The following is a 7,645-nucleotide window of genomic DNA, read 5'->3' as shown; positions in this document are numbered from 1 at the left end:
CATCATCCGCCGCGGATGCGGGTCTCTGACCTTCCAGCTGCGCTAACCCTCCTCAAGGTTATTTACATGGTTCAGTGTCAGGGACTTCCGGGTTCTAGTAACTCCACTCAGCACCTGCGTGCGGGGACCAGAGGGCACGGAGGAGGGGGGCTTCCTTTGCTTGCTGCTCTGTCCCCAGTGCAACGTGCTGGAGGGGAGACCAACTCTGTTCTGACGACTTAACAGCCATCTTCTGTCCACCCATCACTGGGACAAACACCCCAACTTTCCCTGGTTTCCCAGACAAACTACCTGGAGCCACCCATCCAGAATCTCTGGACGTCATCTGACATAACCCACTTCTAGAATTCAGCCAACACAGCTGCAGATTGGAACCAAAAGTGAGAGGAGGCAGGTGGCAATGACATGAACCACCCAGCCAGAGGGGGAACCTGGAAGGTCACCTGGGGCAGTGGGCTTTCAAACTGTGTTTACACAAAGAAGCCCGTTAAACAGACTCCTGAGGGAGTCCAATATAGGAAACAGTGACAGGGACGTGCTAGGAGGGCAGATTTCTTTTACACACCCAAATGCGATAATTTCCGCTTATTTTGAAAACAGCAGATTCACACCAGGAGAGTGTTTTGATGACCTAGAACTTCAAAATCAGGAGTTGTGGATTACAGCCTAGTATCGGCCATATTTTGCTCTGGTTGCAGAACCTATAGAAATCTTGACGTAAAGAGATAAGAGGCTAAAATGGTAAATTTTTAAAAGTCTGTCTTGCTATCTCAGGATAGTCGTCAAATGAAAACGATTCCCCGAGAAGCTTTAGTATCTAGTCCCCGGGGGCGTTAACCGGTTAACTGCCCAGGCTAACGGGTCTAGTGAGCTGGCTTGTGAGTTACAACTCGTTTCAGTGTGTGTTTGTTAGTACAGTTTTTAGCATGTAATATTTTCAATCGCCAAAAATAAATTTTAAAGACAATTTTACGTTTCCACACCTCTGTAGAAAGTTCCGTTCCAAGAGATGGGCCATCTTCCCATTTTAGAGGTGAAGAAGAGAGGCCGGGCAGGGGAGATGATTCACCCAAGGTCAGGCTGTTCTGCACCCTGACGTCTGCTCAGAGCTCGGCCCTAGCCAGCACTCACCACTGGATCAAGGTATATGACACATAGTGAGCCATTTGTTCAATGGATAAGGAAACTGAGGCGCAAATTAGCATGGAAACTTGCCCAAGGTCGTCTGGTCAGTAAATGGCAGACCAGGGCCTGAGATGCCGGCAGCCGGGTCAAGACGCTTGGTCGTGACCATTGTGTGATGCTGCTCCCTGCTGACTATTAACTAACTCGCAGGCCCCGACTCCCTCCTAGGGGCTTAGCTAACCCAGAGAGCCAGGCACGCCCCTCCCGACCTGGCGACTTGGGCCTGACCATCTCGACTCCGGGAATACACAAATGCCCCTTCAGAGGCACAGCGGCACGGCCAGCACCTCGCGGACGTGTGACAGACATCACAAGATGATTTATGTAACCCCCTTATATAATGGGAGTATTTCTATCAAAGACTGGCCTGAGGCAGGCTGTCAGCTGTAATCAGAACAGACAGGCCTTTCCACTTTTCTTGGAAAGAAAGGCATTGGGTTGAAAAAAACCCCTTTGGCTGCCAGGCTGCCAGACCGGGGGCTTCCTGCCCTGGTGACCTCCTCTCACAGCCAAGGCTGAGCACCAGCATGGCGGTGCCCTCAGAGCAGCCGGAGACCTCGTGATGCCTCACAGCCCTGCTCCCCAGTCCCCGCGCCCCTGGCCATGGCCCGACTGCAGTGGCAGAGACAAGTGTCAGTGTGACCGTCTTTAAGGTCGAGCTAATAGCAGCTCGCTGGCAGAGTGGACAATGAGGATTAAGAGAGATCATCTGGGGAGCACCGGGGTGGCTCAGTCGGTTAAGCATCCGACTTCGGCTCAGGTCATGATCTCACAGTTAGTGAGTTTGGATCCCACCTTGGGCTCTCTGCTGTCAGCACAGAGCCCACTTCGGATCCTCTGTCCCCATCTCTCTGCCCCTTCCCTGCTCGTGCTCTCTCTCTCTTAAAAAGAAATAAACAGGGGCGCCTGGGTGGCTCGGTCGGTTAAGCGTCCGACTTCGGCTCAGGTCACGATCTCACGGTCCGTGGGTTCGAGCCCGCGTCGGGCTCTGTGCTGACAGCCCGGAGCCTGGAGCCCGCTTCGGATTCTGTGTCTCCCCCTCTCTCTGTTCCTCCCCCACACGTGCTCTGTCTCTGTCTCAAAAATGAATAAATGTTAAAAATTAAAAATTAAAAAAACACATTTAAAAAAAAAGAGAGATCATCTGTGACCAAGCCTAGTACAGTGCCTGGCTCAGAGTCTGTGCCCTTCCCCCAGCTCTGCCCCTCTGGGCTGGGTCCACAGCTGCCCAGTGAAGCCCAGCCTGGGCACGGCTCACCCATAGAGAGGGGCTGATGTGGCAGGAATAACACAGCAGTCATGCCTTTACGCCCCTGTCGGGTGATCCCCATGGACCACTGCCCCCCACTGATCCCAGCTACTGTGCCACATGTCTGTCACCTTGCCTGTGACTCCGGGAGCCTTTCTGGTGCGTCTCTTCACCCAACGCAGGGCACAGCCAGGAATGAAAAGTCCGTTTAATCTCAACTGCCAACTCGGATTTGATTGGTGATGGCTGGCAGGTGCCCTGTGGAAAGATTCCGAGGGCCCCGCAGGCCCGGCAGTTAGAATGCCCTGATCAGCTAGTCATGCCTTCTGTGGGCGCGGATGGAGATGGGCTGGCTGGGTGCCAGGTGTCCCTGCCTCCAGCTCCCAGTCACAGGCTGCGAAGCCAGGGTGTGCAAAGCTTGGCGTTCTGGTAACCCGACCCTTGGGATTTTAATCAAGGGAACAGAGTCCCAGAGAAAGACTGATTTCCCAAGTCCTCAAGCGCTCCCACTTCCCAGACCAGAGCTCATTGACTCCGTGCAATACACAGAGACTAGAGTGGGTAGGCATTTTGGAGAATAGAGGCACTGAGATGTTTAGGACAATGGAGAGAGGAGGTCGCCATGGCGGGGGGTGGGGTGGGGGTGGGAGGTGGGGCAGAGATAAAGTTAGGAAGAACGGTTGAATCCCCCATGTACTTCTGCATGCAGTAGGCACATAATAAATGTTTGCTGAACAAATCACAACATGGAGCAAAATGACTGGTTGGCTTCTGAGTCCTGTTGGGGGCTCCGGTAGCCGGTCACGAAACATCCTGGGAACAGCATATGCTCCGTGGCCCTCCCGGCCACAGCTGTCCCCCGCCAGTTCCACATAAACAATGCACTCTCTCATCAGAGAGGAGCCCTTGCCTCCCCGAATTGGGATTTCCTAAGAGAAAGGTGACAGGGGAGGCGCCCCACTCCCCTTAAATACCGCGATGCACCGAGAGCTTTATAGCTGCTATCTCAGATATAATGTAACCATCCGTAACAAACCAATGACTGAATAAATAAAACTTTCTGAGGGGGGCGTCTTCCTTCCCATCTGACAGATTAGGAAACTGAGGCTGCAGGAGGTAGAAAAGCTCTCCTCTGACCTCTGAGCAAAGTGGCCGAGGACCTGGGGTTTGGATTCAGTTTGTGTCTACACCACAGCGCCCCTCAGAGGAGGCAGGGGATATTGTCCCTCTTGGCTTGCCGCCTCTGGCCTCACAGCCCAGCCCTCGGCCTACTCCCTGGGTCACCCGTCCCAGTGCCAACTGGTTATTTCCTGACCTCTGATCACAACTCTGTCTGCAGCCCAGATCCAGCCCAAACCACACACTGTAAAAATTCTCTGAATAAAGTCTTGTCAAGAGAGAGAGAGAGACGTTTGCACAATCAGTAACTCCCAGGCTCCCCAGCACGGTCTTGCTCAGATAAGAAGAGTTACTACAGTGAGTTCAGGAGCCCCCTCACCTCCTCTGGGGTAATGAGGCTGACAGGGTTGCTCAGGCCAAACACTGTCAAACTCAGGTGGCGTTCAGTGCCCTGCACATGGTAGGTGCTCCCGGGAGCACATTTCTCACTAGGAAGCAGAGATAATGCACGAACCTTAAGAGTCAGGCAATTACATTCCGGTCCTGCCTCTGCTAATCTGGGCAAATGATTTCGCCTCTCTGGACCTCACTTTTCTCATCTGTAAGATGGGGGCCATTCTACTCACTCTGCTGGCTTGCTGGGACCATGGAGAAAGACTTGGGTCCGACAGGGCTCTAAGACCTACCAAGGCGTGGTGGAGGGGGAGAGAGAACCCCGAATAGTGCCCAAGGGCTTGACTACATCTAGCTCCAGTTCAAAGACATCTGTGAGGGGCTGGCAATGACAGTTCCCATCAGACCTTGAATGGATGATAAGGGTGATGGAAACAGGACCCCAGCTCCACAGATCCCTTCCCGCAGGCTAAAGGATGTGTTGGGTGGCTTTATCTCTGTCAGGATGCAGTGGATTCTGGGAGGAGAGAGTGTGGGCAGAGGAGGGAGGTAAGAAGCATGAGACGCGGGCTGGACAATGCAGGCCACTCCCAGGGCCAGAGATGCGGATTTTTCCGGCAGGTCCTGCCCAGAGTGGGAAGTGAGGCAGCAGATGTGCGCTGGGTATTCACCCAGTGAAGCCTGGACTTGGATCGTCGGCCACAGCTCCAGGAACAGTGTGCTCCTCTCCTCTGCACTCACAGCCCGGAAAACTCCAAGAGTCTCATGAGTTTTCAGCACCTGTCGTGAGCCGATCATTCCCCGCGTCCGTCTCCAGCCTGCACCTCTCCCCTGACCTCCAGAGTCCTATCCAGCCGCTCTCTTGCTCTCTCCCCAAGGATCTTCCAGATCCTCCAGCTTTCTACTCCCAAGACTGAGCTCCGGGTTTTCTCCCCAGGCTTTTCCTCCTCAAATAACCGCGGCTCTTTCCTTCCAGGTGCTCAGGCCAGACCTCAGAGTCATCCCTGACCCCCGCAGTCATAGCCTTCCATCGGCTTGCCCCCCTGGACTCTGCTTGCAAACTATATCGAGAATCCGACCCCTCGTCACCAGTTCCTCTGCTCTACCCTGGACCCATCTCCCACCGTCTCTCTCGCCTCACCCGGACGCTTCCAGAGCCTCCTAACTGGGCTCTCTGTCCCCCTCCCCACACGCAGAGAAGTTTTACCAAGCTTTGCCCTGGATATAATGTTAATTTAAATATTAATTAACAGTGCCCAGGAGGACACAAGTGAACATTGGAGAGTCACTCTTTCCTCTTCCCCCTTCAATTCTGCCAAACGGTCATCTCATGTGGAGGGAGTGTCGAAAGTCTGCTCCCCACCCCCCAAAAGAGCACAAACCTTCAATGTGGGGCCCCCTTCTAACGCCCTCTGTGAGCATCCTGGGGGCAGTGCAGGGAAGGGTCTGCCACAGCATCGTCTTCTCTCCCCACACCCAGCCCCTAGAAGCTCTAGAAGCTTCTAGAGCCCCACACCGGGAGCTGATGCTCTCTGAGACCAGTAAGCCCTGGCCAGCGCTTTATATACTGGAAAGAGGCACAGAGGGGCTCATGCTCACTCTCCAGATCCTCCAGCCATACTCTAGGGCTCCTCTGAGTACCCCTGTTTCACAGAGGAGGAAACTGAGGCACACAGTGATTTGTTCAGTTTCATTCAGCTGGGAACTGGCAGACCCGAGACCTGAACCCCAGGCCCTTCTGAGTCGGGAGGCTCCTTAGCGCTTTTCATTGGTTTCTTCCTGAGGCCAAGCCCTGCAGAGACGTGCCAGCCCAGGGAACAGAGGAGAGCATTGGTTGGTTGTGAACTTCTCAGACACGCCCAAATCACCCCACAAGGGACCAATCACCTCAGCCAGACCCCTGAAGGTAGGTGTGCCAGGTAAACTGAGGCAGCCTGGGCTCTGAATAAGAGCTGAGTAGGCAGTTGATCCAGAGAACATTGCTTCGATGGCTAGTTGAGTGGTGGCCTAATTTCGTCCTCTGCAAAGACTCCGTTTTGTATACGGGGTCACTCTCCACCTGTATGCCCTGTCAACTGACTCTTTCCTTCCTGCTGTGGCCCCCTGTGAGGACCCTAATGGCCCCTGTGGATCTCTTTCCTCCAGCAGGCACCCTGAACCACAGCAGAGGTGGTGGGGATCTTGGAGACCCTGAGAAGCACCAGGGAGTCAGACGAGGGGGCTTTGAAGTGACAGACCCGGCTTCACATCTTAGTTGTGACACAAACCAGCTGAGTGACCAAGGATAGGTCACTTAACCTCTCTGAGCTTCGGTTTCCTCCCGTGTCACTGGAGGGACTGCACTCCCAGGTCAGCACTGACCGCCAAATTCCTAGAGGAGGCCCAGTGAACAGGTGGGAGTGCTTCCCATCCGCTCCCCCCACCCCCACCGCCCCCCACCGCTCTAGCCTCACCCGTGGTCAGCATTTCCGTTCGTGAGAGCAGTTCCCTCATTATCAAACGAAGAAACTGAAGCTGAGAGGTGCAGTGGCTGGCCCAAGCAACCCGGTGAACTAGTGGTACGGTCAGGATTAAAATCCTGACTCCCCTGATTGGGTCTCCCACCCCCTCTTTCAATAATGCCCTTGGCTAAGAGGAAAAGGCAGGATTCTCCTCTGAGCGCTCAGTCTTGGCCTCAAATGGCCACAAGAGGGCGCCGTGGGAATTCCTCGGGGTCTCTTGCGCTTCCCAGGGAAGGAGCCTTTCAGTTTCAACCTTCATGGCCTCCCTGGCTTGCAGCCCGAGGCTCCTGCCCCTCAAGAACTCTGACCAAAGCCCCCCTTCCACACCCCAGCACTTTGAAGATATTCCAGAGCCCCTGCTCATTCTTCTCCCCTGTCTCCCCCCTCCACCCGCCCCCCCATCCCAGGATTATGTATCCCCCTTTTCCTGAGTAGATGTGGGATCCTTAGAAACCCCATGTTGTTTTTGTCAAGCAGTTGGTTCACACTGGGCTTCAGGATCCACCCACACTCCCATCTATCTATCCACAAACATCTGCTCAGCACCTGCCGGGTGGGAGGAGGGCGGAGGGGACCCATCAGAATCATCCCCTGACTCATGGGGGGCGTAGTCTAGTGGGGGGGACGGAGTTAGTTATAACATGTGATGACATGATGCGCCTTAGTATGTTAGCTGGAAAGCAAGCAGAAGGGCTGACCGTAGGAGCCTCAGGGTTGGCTTCGGGAGGGTGTTACCCCTGGGAAGCAAGAGACTTGGGCAAAGAAGGCCTACATTTCTGAAGGAGGGACCCCCACCCCCAATGCTGGACACAGTCTTCTCATCTGTAAATGGGGACAATAATACCTGTTCTTCCATTCCCTCATAGAATGAAAGAATAAGCTCTGCGGTGAATAAAAATGGAAGCAGGCTGGACACTGAAATACCACGTGGACATGAGGGGTGTATATTTCGGCACCAGCATTTTTGTCCCTTCCCAGCAAGCGCTGGTTGGCCGTTGGCCGTATCCAGTCAGCTCGCACTTCACATTCTCCCACATGCACAGTCCCTCGCTTGACCCGCTCACAGATGCATTCGCCACTCGAGCTCCTGGGTGACTGATGAGAGTCCCCAGGGGGCTCCTGCTGCTGGCCCTGCCAGGGCCACCCTCCCCTCTTCCTTACCTTGGTTTTTCGTGAGTCGTTTTCAGGTCCTTGCCTA

General features: G+C 54.4%; 1 protein-coding gene across 3 annotated transcripts in view; it reads right to left on the bottom strand.

Moving 5' to 3' along the window:
• Positions 1-2,667, bottom strand: part of FAM181A (family with sequence similarity 181 member A) — a 9,879-nt gene extending 7,212 nt beyond the window's left edge. The window contains exon 1 of one of the 3 annotated variants that reach the window (XM_007094933.2): positions 2,566-2,667. The gene's annotated coding sequence lies outside the window, so the exon portion shown is untranslated. Of the gene's footprint in view, positions 1-983; positions 1,133-2,565 lie in introns of those variants that run through there. The other 2 variants (XM_042990445.1, XM_042990446.1) reach the window with 2 other exon arrangements.
• Between the last annotated feature and the right edge of the window lie 4,978 nt (positions 2,668-7,645).

The sequence above is a fragment of the Panthera tigris genome, chromosome B3 (genome assembly GCF_018350195.1).
Source record: "Panthera tigris isolate Pti1 chromosome B3, P.tigris_Pti1_mat1.1, whole genome shotgun sequence".
Taxonomy (NCBI): domain Eukaryota; kingdom Metazoa; phylum Chordata; class Mammalia; order Carnivora; family Felidae; genus Panthera; species Panthera tigris.
This window is presented reverse-complemented; position numbering and strand designations above follow the sequence as displayed.